We start from the raw sequence: 14,908 nt of genomic DNA on the forward strand, positions 1-14,908 counted from the left end.
TGTCCAATGAACAATTAGGAGTATATTTACTAAAGTGCAGGTTTTTAGAAGTGGAGTTGTTGCCTGTAGCAACCAATGAGATTCTACTTAACATTTATCTAGCACCTTCTAGAAGATAATAGCTAGAATCTGATTGGTTGCTATGGGCAACATCTCCACTTCTAAAAACCTGCACTTTAGTAAATCTACCCCTTATAGAGCCGTATTCAATTTGACTTCCTGGACTTCGTCTGTTTTGCAGGTGGTATCGTGTGCGTGCCCGCGTATCCCCGTATTCAATTTGAAAGTACGCGAAAATGGGACCCGGCCAAACTTAAACAAGCGGAAAGTCATGTCAGATTTCGGGAAATCAGCCTGACATCCCCCAAAAGATGCTGTGACATGGGGGTTAGCTATGGTTACCCCTGATTTGGCTTGCTGAAGGTATTTGGTGTTTTTAAACGGCCTCAATAGCTGCTAAATAGCGTTTTTGTACAAGTGGTGCAGAATAGTATTCAGGTGGTTTTTTTGCAGAAAATAACTTAAACCAGCAAATTTGGGGTACGTGAAAATGGGGGCCAGCATATCTAAAAGTTGATAAAGTTAAGTTTAAAAAAATTGTGAAAAATCCACCTATCGCAAGCACCTGCAATGAAAAAAACACCTGGGCCATACTTGGGGACCCCCCTGGAGCCTAGTTCGCTAGTTTTGAACTTTGTCCCCCAACATTTTTTTTTCGCCCCCAAATTCAAAGTGATTTTTTCGGGTGTTCTTAAGTCTTTTTTTTTTAAATGACGCAGTTTACCTTTAGGGGACTGTCTTAAGACTGCACGGGGGTTCCCGCAATGTTGCACCCCAAATCTGCACCTTTTTCTGCCTGCTATTATTAGGCAAAACTTTTCCGCCTATTACATTGCATTGACTTTCCGCCTAGGCAGACAGTCTTTCAAATTGAATACGGCGATTCTTTTCCGCCTGGCGAAATGACGTCATCGGCAAAACTTTTTTGCCGATTCCGGCTTTTCGCCTCAAATTGAATACGGGCCATAGTCTTCTTCTCTATTGCACAATTCCCTTGTCTCCTTTGCCTGTTAACCTTCCACAAGTTGCAGCCCTCATTAACACTTAAAAGGAACAATGCAGGTGACAGTGACAGCTTCATATGACGTTTGTGCAGCAACAATGGAAATTTTTGTGGTTTTTTTGGGCACGCTCATCGTTGTGGAGCAATCACACATCCTTCAGGTCACTCACATACAGTATCTCGTAGATGTGTCTTGAAAGAAGCTGTCACCATACTTGTAGTTGTCAAATCAATCAAAGAACTACTCACCTGGACCGTCAACCCCCAGGGTGGACTTTCATGTCTGGAAAAGTCTGGTTTGCATTTAGTTTTGCCCGTGTGATCAGCTGAAATTCTAGCTGGGAGCTCCGTGTGTCTGGACTTCAAATGCCTCCATTCAGAGGTCGATTATATTCTCACTTTGTACAAGTGCGTGTCTTTGTTTTCTTCAAAAGGAGAGCTACTCCCCTGAAAATTAATTAGTCTTCATTACATTTAATATGTTCTTTTTTATTCTAATCTCTGACCATCTCAGCTAATATCTATAGATTGAAACTTAGCGAGCAGGACCCTCGTACCTCCTTGTCTGTCCGTTATTATTACCCAGTCTTGTTTTATTACATTTTTGTTCCCAATTGTAAAGTGCAATGGAATTTTATGTTAACAATAAAATAAAAATAATAATATTTCTAAGTAACTTCTCCTAAGCACATTACACCAGTTACCCTCTCTGCTTGCTATTAGTTCTAAACAACAGTTTAGTTTAGAGGCGAACTTAAAATTTTTACCATATATTCTTAATATAATGCGCCCTCTAACCTAACTAACATTTTTGCTAATAGAACCCCTCACCCCATCCAATAACTTACCACCAAACTTTTTAGATTTCAGGTATACCTTAAAAATGCCTCATTGGCTGATGACAACAATCACCTGACAATCTCTGATTGTCCCAATTCTGGTGGGGTATATAATATTTATCAAATTACAACATATCGCGGCAATAAGAAATAATTTTTTGGAGGGAATTTAACATAACACCATTCCTGGGACAGTGGCCCCGCTAGGAACCTTTCCGGTGATAGCTACAGTATGGCTTTACTTTCACCAGTCACACTGGCTGGACGTGCGCATAACAAAGGGCCTGATTCAGACCCGCTCGCGAGCGCACAGCGCTCGCAAACGGGTCGATGGTCCCCCACTGTGCATGCGCACGCCAGAGCCGGCTCCAGCGTACGCATGCGCGAGCCCCAGTGAGCGACGGCAGCTCCGTGGGCTCACTACAAGATGGGGCGGCTGTCGATATTGATTGAGAGCTTGCCCAGTTTTGTAGGTGGGTCGGGGGATGGCTTGCCAAACGGAGGCGTTCCCGAAGGAACGGCTGCCATTTGGTGGCGGCCCCACTGACATCACGAGTGATGTCAGTAGTGAGCTTCCGGCTCTATGAGAGCCGGAAGCTCACTGGGGCTTGCGGCAGACGAGACCCTACCACAAAGGTCTCGTCGCAAGCCCCGATGGTTGTGATGGTCCCGACCATCGCGACCATCACCTGGCCGCTCGCTACAGCTGTGGGTGGTCACCCACAGCTTAGCGAGCAGCAAGAAGGCTTGCTCAAAAAATAAATGCCGCCCTGATTCAGAGCATCCGGCTCTGAAAGAGCATCCGGCTCTGAATCAGGGCCAAAGTGTGCTAGCCATGGATGAGCAATGTTTGCTTTATCCACCAGTAGAGAACGCATTCCAAAAATGGGTTTAACTAACGCAAACCTTGTATGTGTGTATATATTACTTAGGGGGAGTTTTAATAAAGCTTGGAGAGAGATAAAATTGGAGATAAATATCACCAACCAATCAGCTCCTAACTGTCATTTTTCAAACACAGCCTGTAAAGTGACAGTTAGGAGCTGATTGGTTGGTGCTATTTATCTCCAATTTTATCTCTCTCCAAGCTTTATTAAATCTCCCCCTTAAAGTTTACAATTCATAGGAAACCCCAAAATGACCTTAAATAAGAAACAACTTAGTATCTCACAAGGAATTCCGCACCTGTGACGTGAAAGTAATCTGGACACCCGCAGCTCATTGAAACGGAGCAGGAGATGTCCCTATAAAATATGGCTCTAAGAGAGCCGAAATCTCTCCCACTGACATCACTCGTGATGTCAGTGGAGCCGGCCCCAAACGGAGGCGTTCACATGGGAACACCTCCGTTTGGGCAGCCACTCCCCCGGCCCGCCCACCAAAGGGGGCGTGTTGTCACTCAACATCGGCAGCACGCCCCCTTTGGTACGAGACCCGGAGCGACGGATTGCCCGTCGTTATCCGGGGCTCCGTCGTGCGCTTGCGCACTGGCCCACCATCGACCCAGTTGCGAGCGCACAGCGCTTGCGACCGGTTCAGAATCAGGCCTTCAGCTCCTATAAGCAGGACTCTCTCTCTAGAGAGTGGTTTTGTGAACTAGATGCCCTCAAAACATTCTTGTCATTTCTATGAAGCAATTGCCAAGATTTATTAAATGTCACCTTAAAATCAGAATTTGGAAACAGCAACAAACAACATCCTGGATACAAATAACATGTAATATACAGTCTGTTAGAATAAGTCCAGGGTTTATTTATTTAGTCGAACAAAGAGAATTAAAAATCCATTTGACAGATAAATTTAATATTGAACTGTAATTTTCTGAAAATACAATTGTGTTTTTCCTAGAGGGAATTTAATATTTCTTTTGTATGTTATTAACACTCTCATCGTTGCCAGCTGTCGTAGAATTTCAAACTTGCAGCCACATTTAACAATGATGCGTAACCCCATTAGTACTCACTAAAGGGGTCATGTCATCCTTTCTGTATTTAACAAACAGCGGTAATCTAAGATTACCGCTGTTTGAACTTGATTCATTACGGAACGCTATTGCCATTGCAGCTGCGATTACGCACGCAGTTCTGCTGCTAAAATATGCTAAAGTTTGCAACTGCGCAATACTGGCTGGTGTACGCACACTGCGGTGTATACGCATGCGCAGTACGCACCATCGGCCGATCTGCGTACGCTGTTGCAATCCGTGATGAATCAGGCCCTTTGTCACAACATCGCCCTCGTCATCTTTGCCGGCAATGGGAACCCGGCCGCCAGAGCCGTAACTAGACTTTTTGGTTCCTTGTGCTAGAGAGAGCATTGACACCCCACCACATTTTTTAAATAGGGACATCATTTAGTGCACCTGAAAAAGGGCCATGGCCTCATGGTGAAGGCCCAGGGAAGAGATAGGGGAGGCCAGGAGAAGCTGGGGATATAAGAAGAGGAAGCTACAAATGAGAACGATAATAAACAGGAAAACTGACAGGCCCAAACAGCGCTCCCTGCCCTGCAGTGCCCTGTGCCAAGGCACCGGTCGCACTACCCTAGTTACGGCCCTGCTGGCAACAGCCTTATAATTCTTTAGTCTTTATTACTTAATAGCTATTAATTAAAATAATGACACTATAAAAAAGACTCATTACATATTGCCACCTTACCTCCACATTACAGCGCTACTACATCCCACTATAGCATAACTACCAAACCCACACTACAGCAATAATACCCCCACCATCCAGCATTAGCGCAATAATACCACAACCACCAGCATACCTGCTTTAGACCAATAGTACTACCACCCCACTACACTAGTGCAATAATACCACCACAATAACAGCATCCCAGCATTAGAGTAATAATACCCTCTCCCACAGACAACAGCTATAATACATCCACCACCAACAACCCTGCACTACAGCAAAAATACCACCACAACCACCAACAGCCCTGCTTTACAGCAATAACACAACCAACAACCCCGAGCAACCACACTCTCCAGGAATATATCAAGGATGGTTTGCAAAGGGTCCACAAGTTTCCCCACTTTCCTCGGGAACCACTCTTTGGCAATGTGTTCAGGAGGAGGGGAGAAGTGGCGCCAGTTGGAACTTTAGCAAAATAGACACAAAAGGGGGAAAGGCACTGGTGGGTTGTAGAGTCTCAAAGTGCGCATCCACTTGTAGATCTTGGAAGGACAGTACGATTACAACATTGTAATCGTACACTCGTTCCTCATCCCCTGTAGTGCCTACACTGAACTATATGTAGTTCAGTGCAGGCACCCTCCCTCATTCCTGAACATGGCCACTCTTTCGTTCGACAGATTGACCGTCATGTTCAGGCAATAATTGTTGTCGGAAACGACCAGCGGAAGTGCGCATTGCTGGCCTTTTCCGACATTATACTGGCCAATTTATGCACTCAGCCACTCGGTAGGCCAACCTGGTGCAGTGCTGATGAAAGCGATGTGCATCCATCCGCCAGCTAAAATACCTTATCCAGTAGTGGTAAGTTTCAACCTCGCTCTGTGAATGTAGGGGAAAATTGGACTGCAGTGAGGGTTGTGACTGGTAGTAGTGTCTCTTCGGATTAGGCGTGATCATTCCAAGCCGGACACCAGTGGATAAGGTCTACAGTAGGCAGTAGGGGATACTGACAGCTCCCTAAATAGTGCAGAGAAATCAACATGCCATGTGAAAAGAGGATGGTAACAGATTTTCAACTCAAACTTGAGAGCCCAGGTAAAGCGCAATAATATCCAATGCCCTGCCCACTGGAAGTCCTCACTATATTTTTAATGAAACTTGTTCTTCATAATTGGTTACTCTGGGGTAAGACATTAATTTGTAAATATTGCAAACTGGTCCTCACATTCTACTCATACATTTCTCATACTCAGCACAATGGTGCGAGCAATTTATGGAACACAGGGAAAATTTCAGTGATGCGAAATGCGTGACAGTATCAGCTAGAATATATATTTCCAATAACCACCAGGACGATGCCCTTGTGTCTCCTGCAGCTCTTTCAAATGTTTCTCTACATCTAGAAGTTTTCACACATGGTTATGCAATGAACTTCATCAAATTAACTAAAATTGCGACCAACTGTAATAAAACTTGTCAACATTTTCATTTGTAAACAAGATGACACCAAAATATCAGGTATGATTGGTCTCAGGCCTAACGAGAGCAATACTTTTTCCTTGGAGGCCATTGTCAGTAATTGAAGATACATAATGGCAGGAAGCTATGATTTGACTGAGGGCCCTATTCATCATACTTAATTTTCACAAAAGCAGGTGAAAATGCTCATTTTCACCTGCAATTGTAAAAATTAAGTTATCAGGACATTCTTCAAGAAGGTAAAGCAGGAGATATCACAGATATCGCCTACTTATCTTCCTTTTGTGAAATGGCCCGCTGTCCCCATACACTAGTATCACAGATATCGCCTACTTATCTTCCTTTTGCGGAATGGCCAGATTGACTGAGGCACTAATTAAGTCACCTGTGCTTAAGCATGGATATCCTTAAAACTTGGACTTTAATGGCAGTGTTTGGGGAATACTGCCTTATGGGTTAAATCTGTCATAACACATTGGACACTGTAAAAGACCAAAGGGTAAATTTCCGAAGATTAATTTTTTGGTTGACTTGGTGAATTTCTGTATTTTGTGTGTGATTTTTGCAAAATGGAGATTTAAGGCCAATTCGACGGCAAATCACAGGTGAAACACATCTTAAAACACCAAATCGCCAAAATATCCCAATGGACCAAACATCGTAGAAGGGATGCATGAAGCATCACACTCGGGATGTGATGCATTCTGCCGCTCTTCGCATGCTTGCCGGCGTTGGTTACATGACAATTACTGCAAAGGACCGCTCTCTCGGTAAGAGCAGGCCATTGCGATGGAGGGACTGCCGGGTCTATGACTCAGAAACCCCTCCTTCGTTCTTCTGGAAGGGATTCAATTGGATCCCTCTCACAGCACTCTCCAATAGAAACCCATAGGCTTCTATGGGTAACGCCACCTGGAAGATGGCGTTACCCATCGCACCAAGCCCCAGAGTGAATCGCATTTCGGGTGCTTGGTGCATATGAGAAATGCAGTCAAACCTGCATTTTCTGGGTTTAACCACATTTCTCACCTTGCTGCATCCCCCCGTATCCTTTACATGAACTCAGATACACATCACAGATTTACTAAGAATCGAGTTGTCAAACACGATCAACATCAAAGCACAATGCACAAAATCACAGTACAATGCACAGTATCACAGCAAAATGCACAATATCACAACACAATGCACAAACTCACAGCACAATGCACAAACTCACAGTACAATGGACAATATCACAGCACAATGCACAAAATCACAGCACAATGCACAAAATCAATAGTCCTGCCTGTGAGCAGCGTGTTTGTCTGGAGCATCATAATGATCTGTACAGGCTTTTGTATGTGACAGGGTAATGAAAGCGTTATTGTTTAAAAAACAAATTGCATGAAGTCCTCCCTCCCAAAAGCATAACCAGCACCGGACCTCTGAGCCCGGGCTGGTACTGAAAAATCAGGGGGAAACCGACACAGGGTCCCCCTGTTTTTTCCAGTAACTAGCATCGAGCTGAACCAACCTGGGGGGCTTACGTTAAAGCAGGATGACACATAGCGTGGTGCCCCCCTACCATAATGTAAAATCAACCCAAAACTGGTCAGTCCAGTGCTGGAAATCCACGGAAAGTGGGGACCCCAAAAATAAAAAGGGGACCCCCACCCAAGGATCAACCCGCACCACTGGTGCAGTGGGTTCAGTGGTAATGGTGTAAAAACTAGATTTAGTATTATTCTTTAGTGAAACTACAGGTCCCAGCAAGTCTGCCCCGGCATGCTGGCACTTGGAGAGCTACAAGTGCCAGCATGCTCGTATATTAAGGGCCCGCTGGTACCAGGAAAAAGGTGGAAACTTTAGTGTGAGTGAAAAATTATCCGGAGAGGATTCTGTCTCTGCATGTGAAATTTGATAAACCTTGTGCTGTATTCAAATATCGCAATTAGAGATGAGCGGGTCCAGTTCCCTGAGAACCGGACCCACCCAAACTTCGCGATCCGGGCCGGGATCCGAGTCCAGCTCAGGTTTTCCCGCCTGACTTGGATAACAAAAAAACGAGGCAAAACTTCATCATTCCGCTGTCAGATTCTTACGGGTTTTGAATACTATAAAGGTACGGGTGTCATCAGCACCATTTCACTCCAGCTGGGGAGAGTGAAGTGAACAGACATGCTGTGTCTGTCCAGGGGTGCTGTGTCTGTCCAGGGAAGGGGCTGCTGTGTCTATCAGAGGTTGCTATTTCCATCCAGGGGCAGTCTGTTGCAGGGGCCTGTATGCAGTCTCCGTCACGGGCCTCTCTGTCCGGCGGCCGGCAGCACACCGTGCGGCACTAGAGTGTGCCCAGAGTCTATAGCGCATGCGCAGGTCACAGGGGAAATGGCTGCAGCGGCCATTTTCCCTGTACTGTGCATGTGCAAACGACGGGAAAATGGCAGCGGCGGCCATTTTCCAGCTGTTTTTTACAACGCAGTCACCGGAGACATCAGTATAATATGGGTGCAGGGTGTGTGGTGCGGGCCCCCTGCACCCATTATAAATATGCCCCTGGTCTGTTGTGTCCATCCAGGGGCTGCTGTGTCCATCCAGGGGCAGTGGATTATGTGTCCATCCAGGGCCGAGGCTGCTGTGACCATCCAGAGGCTGTTGTGTCCACCCAGGGGCTGCTGTATCAATACAGGGCAGGGGTTGCTGTGTTCATCCAGGGGTAGTGGCTGCTGTGTCCATCCAGGGGCTGCAGTGGCTGCTGTAGCCATCCAGGGGTTCCTGCATCCATCCAGGGGCAGGGGCTGCTGTGTTCATCCAGGGAATGCTGTGTCCATCCAAGGGTGCCCAGTGTAAAAAAAATAAAAGCTAATAACATATATTCTTTTGTGCTGTACCCCAGTGTACTATATTATTTTATTTGTTTTACTGTGTCACTGCCTTTTCAGACCGCAGTGTAAAATTCATATTTTGACACTATAAGTCGTAGTGCAGTGTAATATTTATACACTTATTGTGACACTGTAAGTTGTAGAGCATTGTGTATTCATAAAAATTATTGTGACAATGTAAGTGGAAACGCAGTGTAATTATTCAACATGTATTGTGACACTGTACATGGTGGTGCAGTGTATTCATAAAAAATATTGTGACACTGTAAGTGGTAGAACAATGTAAAATATTTATAAAAAATATTATGACACTAAGGGATAACGCAGTGTATTCATAATAATTATTATGAGACTGGAAGTGGAAACGCAGTGTAATATTCAACACGTATTGTGACACTGTAAGTGGTAGCACAGTGTATACATAACAAATATTGTGACACTATAAGTGGTAGCGCAGTGTATTCATAAAAAATCTTGTGACACTGTAAGTGGTAGAGCAGTGTATTATTCATAAAAAATATTGTGACATTGTAAGTGGAAGCACAGTGTATTATTCACAAAAAAAAATTGTGATACTGCAGGTCATTGATACCACAGTGTTATATTTAAAATTGATACAAATTTACGTGTGTGCTGTACCCTACTTCGTTCGAGTTTGTTGATATGGAGAACGATCAGTTGAGAGGAGGGCGTGATCCACATACTAGTGCTGGAGCTGCTGCCAGTGCCACCAGTCATGATGATACTAGTCCATCTACGTCATCTACTAAAGCCGATGCCCAAGGGCATACAGGGCTTAAGTCATGGCATCTAAAATCAAAGAAGCAATCTTTTACAGTGGTCAAGAAAAAAACTTCAAAGGGAAAGTTAGCTGCAGCAAGACATAAAACTGGCAATATGGCTTTCCCCACAGGAAGTAGCAAGGAAAGGCTAAGGGGGTGGCTTTTATTTATGACTGGTGGTTCTGCCTCTTATAATGATGGAAGCCCTTCTCCCTCTATATGTTTCAAACAAATTAAAATCGTTAAGGCACATGAACCAACTGTGCGCTCAGAAATGTCACAAATCTCTGAGGAGAGTCTAGGTGTGTCGGCGGGTTCCATGTGTGTGCCCGACCTTTCCAAAACTGTACTCGAAGAGGAGATGCCTTCCATCACTTGTGCGTCCTCTGCAAATGTGGGGAAGAGCAGCTCAAGTCAACATGCTGACATAGAAATCGAGGATGCTTCTGTGGAAGTGCACCAGGATGTGGAGGATATTTGTGTAGCTGACGCTAATAAGAATGTTGATGATGAGGATGCTGATGATGAGGATGTTGTTTGTGTAAATCAGGCCCCAGTGGAAACAGTTGTTTTGCATGATAATGAAAAGCCCATTGTCATGCCTGGGCATAAAATAAAAAAATCCAGACAACAATTATGAAGCCATCTGTACCCATTGTAAGTAAGTAATTGGAGGGTCCTTAACCATCTAGGAACCTCGTCCCTGTTACATCATCTACAGCGCATCCATCAAGAGTGTTTGCAGAATTCAGAAACTTTGGCTAAAAATGTAACAACAAGTAGTCCGGCGTCAGCTAGCTCCCTGCTCTCTGCTAGATCCAGGCACCTGGCATCTTCACCACCAACACCTTCATCAACAATATCCTCAATCATGTTTGGAACTAATCCTGCATCTAATTTGATAAGGCTAACTCAGTCATAAGAATCCTTGAATGCTACGTCTGTTGCTGCTGGGAGTGGATTTTCATCCCAGAGGTGGACCAGTAGACTACTAGTAGTAGTTCAAGAAAAACAATCCTTTGCAAGGGGGAGCAAGTATGACAGCAGTCGCCAAGTTGCACAGCAGATCACTGACGCCATAACATCAATGCTGGTATTAGATGTGCGTCCGATATCCGCCACTAGTGCAGCGAGTTTTAGACAGTTAATTGAGGTCCTGTGTCCCTGTTACCAAATCCCATCTAGGTTCTACTTCACTAGAAAAGCAATTCCCAGCCTGTACAGGGTCGTTAAAAAAAATAATTAGTGTCCTCCAAAATGCCATTGTACCCACTGTCCACTTAACCACAGATATGTGGACAAGTGTAACAGGGCAAACACAAGATTACATGACTGTAACAGCCCACTGGGTGGGTGTATTGCCTTCAGCGGCACCAACAGAATCTAAGAAAAAACAGCTCATTCATAGGCAGACTACTCTATGTATCACTGGTTTCACTAAGAGGCATACCGCTGACAACCTCTTAGAAAAACTCAGGGAAGTCATTGCAAAATTGCTTAACCCTCTGGGACTCTCCTCGGGATTTGTGATTTCTGACAACGCCACCGATATTGTGCGAGCATTACAGCAGGGTGAATTTAAACACGTCCCATGTTTTGCTCACACAATCAACTTGGTGGTGCAAAGTTTTTTTTAAATTACAGAGCTGTGCAAGGGATGCTCTTTTTGGCCCGCAATCTTTCTGGACATTTTCACCATTCAGCAGGTGCAAGTAGAAGGTTGCATTTCCCTTGTCACCAGCTGAAGCAAGAGGTAGTTAAGAGGTGGAACTACACCTTTTATATGCTTCATCGATGGAGGATCAGCAAAAGCCATCCAAAGCTACACAATGAACTATGACATAAGAGGATGGAAATGTACCTTACTCAAGTTCAGTGGAAAATACTTTCCATGTTGTGCAAAGTGCTGAAACCCTTTGAAGTAGTCCCCTGTGAAGTGAGTTCAGACACTGCCAGCTTGAGTCAGGTAATTCCCCTAATTAGACTGTTGGAAAAGCAGTTTGAGAAACTGAAGGAGGAGCTGAAACGAAGCGATTCCACTACATATGTCAGACTTGTAGATCAAGTCCTTTATTTGCTTTACCAGGATCCAAGCGTTGTCAGGATTTTACAATCGGATCAATACATTTTGGCGACCATGCTGGATCCTAGGTTTAAGTCATACATCGTGTCTTTCTTCACAGCGGACAAATATCTTAAGAGATTAAAAGAGCTGTTGGTAAGGAAATTGTCAGCTCAAGCGGCACATGATACAGTGATGGCTCCTCCTTCAGTTTCTCCAGCAAGTGCGGCTGCCAGGAAAAAAAACAACTTTCCCAAAAAAAGATCCACTGGTGATGCAGATGAGTCAACACAACCATGTTTTGACATCTGGTCAGGTCTAAAAGAATTGCCTACAATTAATGAGACCTCTCCCGTGACTCCATCTGTTACGTTCATCATTCAAAGAATGTTTGAAGACTATTTTAATAAAAGCATCCAAATAGGCATGTCAGGCAGTCAGTTTCACTACTGGTATAACAAAAAGGCAATTTGGAGGCCCTTGCACAAACTGGCTTTGTTTTACTTGAGCTGCCCACCCTCCAGTGTGTACTCAGAAAGAGTTTTCAGCACAGCCGGTAACCTTGTTAGCGATCGGCGTAGGAGGCTACTTCCTCAATATGTGTAAAAAATGAACTACAAATTTCATGAGGAAGACATTTACTGCCAATTACAAAGGCACCTGAGGATTCCAGCGGGGATGAATTTAATATTGTGTGTAGATGATGTACACACTGATGAGGGTGAGGAATCGGATGATGATGGCGCCGACAACATCTTGCCTCTGTAAAGCCAGTTTGTGCATGAAGAGATCATTGCCAGCAATGTCAGCTGTCTGTTGGTAGCTTGTTTTGTGGGGGCCCAAACAACCCAATCGCTTCAGCCACAATTGGCAGTCCCTGTCGCTGAAGTGATTGTTTTGTTAAACTGTGCATGTCCTGTTTACTATATGCTAGAGATGTGCGCCAGACCATTTTTGCTGGATTTGGATTTGGCTCCGATTCGTCGTCCGGATTTGGATTTGCCAAACCACCGTGACTGGTTTTAGATTTGGATTTTTTACAAAAATTGACAAAAAAGCTAAAATCACATAATTTGGTATTTTCTTGTTACTAGAGTATTATTAACCTCAATAACATTAATTTCCAGTCATTTACAGTCAATTTAGACCACCTCACAGCTCACAATGTTGCTTTCACCATTATTGTGCAAAGGCTGCAGTGAGCTGGCCAGTTACTAAGCGACAGAGCAGCGGCACAGACACCACAGTTTAAAGCACATCTATGAAACATTGCCACACAGCAGTGGCAGAAATGAAAGGAAGTGCAAGATGGAATTGTCCTTGGGCCAGCCCACCCACTTAGTGGGGTACGGCCAGCAGTCACAGTACTTGTATATACAGAGGGCTACGGCTCAAGGGGTCACAGTGCTTGTATACACAGTGGGATATGGCTCAAGGAGTCGCGGTGCTTGTATACAGTATACTGTACACAGAGGGTTATGGCAAAGGAGTCACGGTGCTTCTACACACAGAGGGCTAAGGCCCAGGGAGTTACGGTGCTTGTATACACAGAGGGCTACACCCCAAGGCGTCACAGTACTTGTATACACAGAGGGCTACTGCCCAAGGAGTCACGGTGCTTGTATACACAGAGGGCTAAGGCCCAAGAAGTCACAATGCTTGTATACACAGAGGGCTAAGGCCCAAGAAGTCACAGTGCTTGTATACACAGAGGGCTAAGGCCCAAGAAGTCACAGTGCTTGTATACAGTACGCAGTTGAGCTACCGCACGCATGCAGTCAAAAAATGCTTATAGTGTAGCCCATGTGCTGTGATGGGCTAAACTATCTAAAGATGGCATTAGTTAGCGGTACCAAGCTCTGAAAAGCAAAGTTGCATTGTTGTGGGTTGCAGTAACCACCAATAACCAGGCACCTTGGTAAAATGATTCAAGGAGTTCTGGCTGCAGAGTTGTAACCAGAAGTTTAAGTGTTCTTAGTCAAGGAGGACACCGGTGCCCCTCCCCAATCTTGTTGGGAGTGAAAGGGTATGGCCAACTAACTGTGCTCTACGAGCACGACCAGCAATGTCCCAAATATAGATAGATAGATTATTCAGTGGCATCGCTATGGGGGTGCAGGCCGCACCCGGGTATCTCCCTCAGAGGGAGTGGCACCAAAATGCCGGCTCCTTCTCAGTGACAGGAGCCAGGTGCTGCAGTGTGACATTATCCTGTCACAGAGGTGGAGCCGACAGTGCAGGCACTAGCCTCCAAGGGCAGCCCAGCATCACCGGGGATGCTGGGCTGTCCCCAGAGTGATGCTCTTGGGATTTCCTGCAATGCCACACCCCCTTTATGTTAGGCAATGCCCCCTTTTCGGACACGCACGGCTCCACCATGTGTGGAAGATATGGAGTGTGCACTGGGTGCCACCAGACCGGTGACCCCTCTGAGATTATTATAAGTACTTTTATCACTTTTATGCATTAAACTACTTTTAAAGCTAAAGAATGCATCAAGTTGGACCTGCTTAGAGTGGGACAGAGAAAACACTTTGCAGACCTGTGTTCGCCTAAGCCTCATTTCAGGATTATTAACTTGCAGGCGTTTTTTTATATCACCCACATTTTCCAACATTCTATTCATGGAGATAAACTATCATTTGAAAGAACTTGGAGCAGCAAAATCGAAGCCAATTTATGGATTTAAGAGAATTAACTTTAAACGCTGGGACTATTATAGTTCCATAGACAGAGTCACCTGCTTCACATTAGTACAAGTTGCATTTGCTGTTCCCGTAAAAAAGTCCTCTTCTGGGACCTAATAATGTCCGTTCTAATTAAGCTATATCTTTGTGCAACCTGCAAAGTTGGGGGCTGATTGATTCTAATGAGAAATGACCATAGACCAGGAAGTGGGCGTGTCCCTTGAAAGGCGCTTGCTGGGCACTTGCGGTCATAAATCACAATTTCCCTGCATAAATGGTCAGTAATGTGTAAATGTACATGATATAATAGCATACGCTGGCGTAATTTAATTTCGTTATCATGATTTCAAAATCTGTATGCAAAAGAAAGCAATTACCACCCACTCTGCTAAACTATTGTTTTATATTAAATGACCACATCATGTATATGTGGAGCTATTAGCTGTTTTTTATTGCTAGTTTTATTCATATTTTTTAAATTTTGTGT

This window comes from Taudactylus pleione, unplaced genomic scaffold (assembly GCF_031769625.1).
Source record: "Taudactylus pleione unplaced genomic scaffold, aTauple2 ptg000306l, whole genome shotgun sequence".
Taxonomy (NCBI): Eukaryota; Metazoa; Chordata; class Amphibia; order Anura; family Myobatrachidae; genus Taudactylus; species Taudactylus pleione.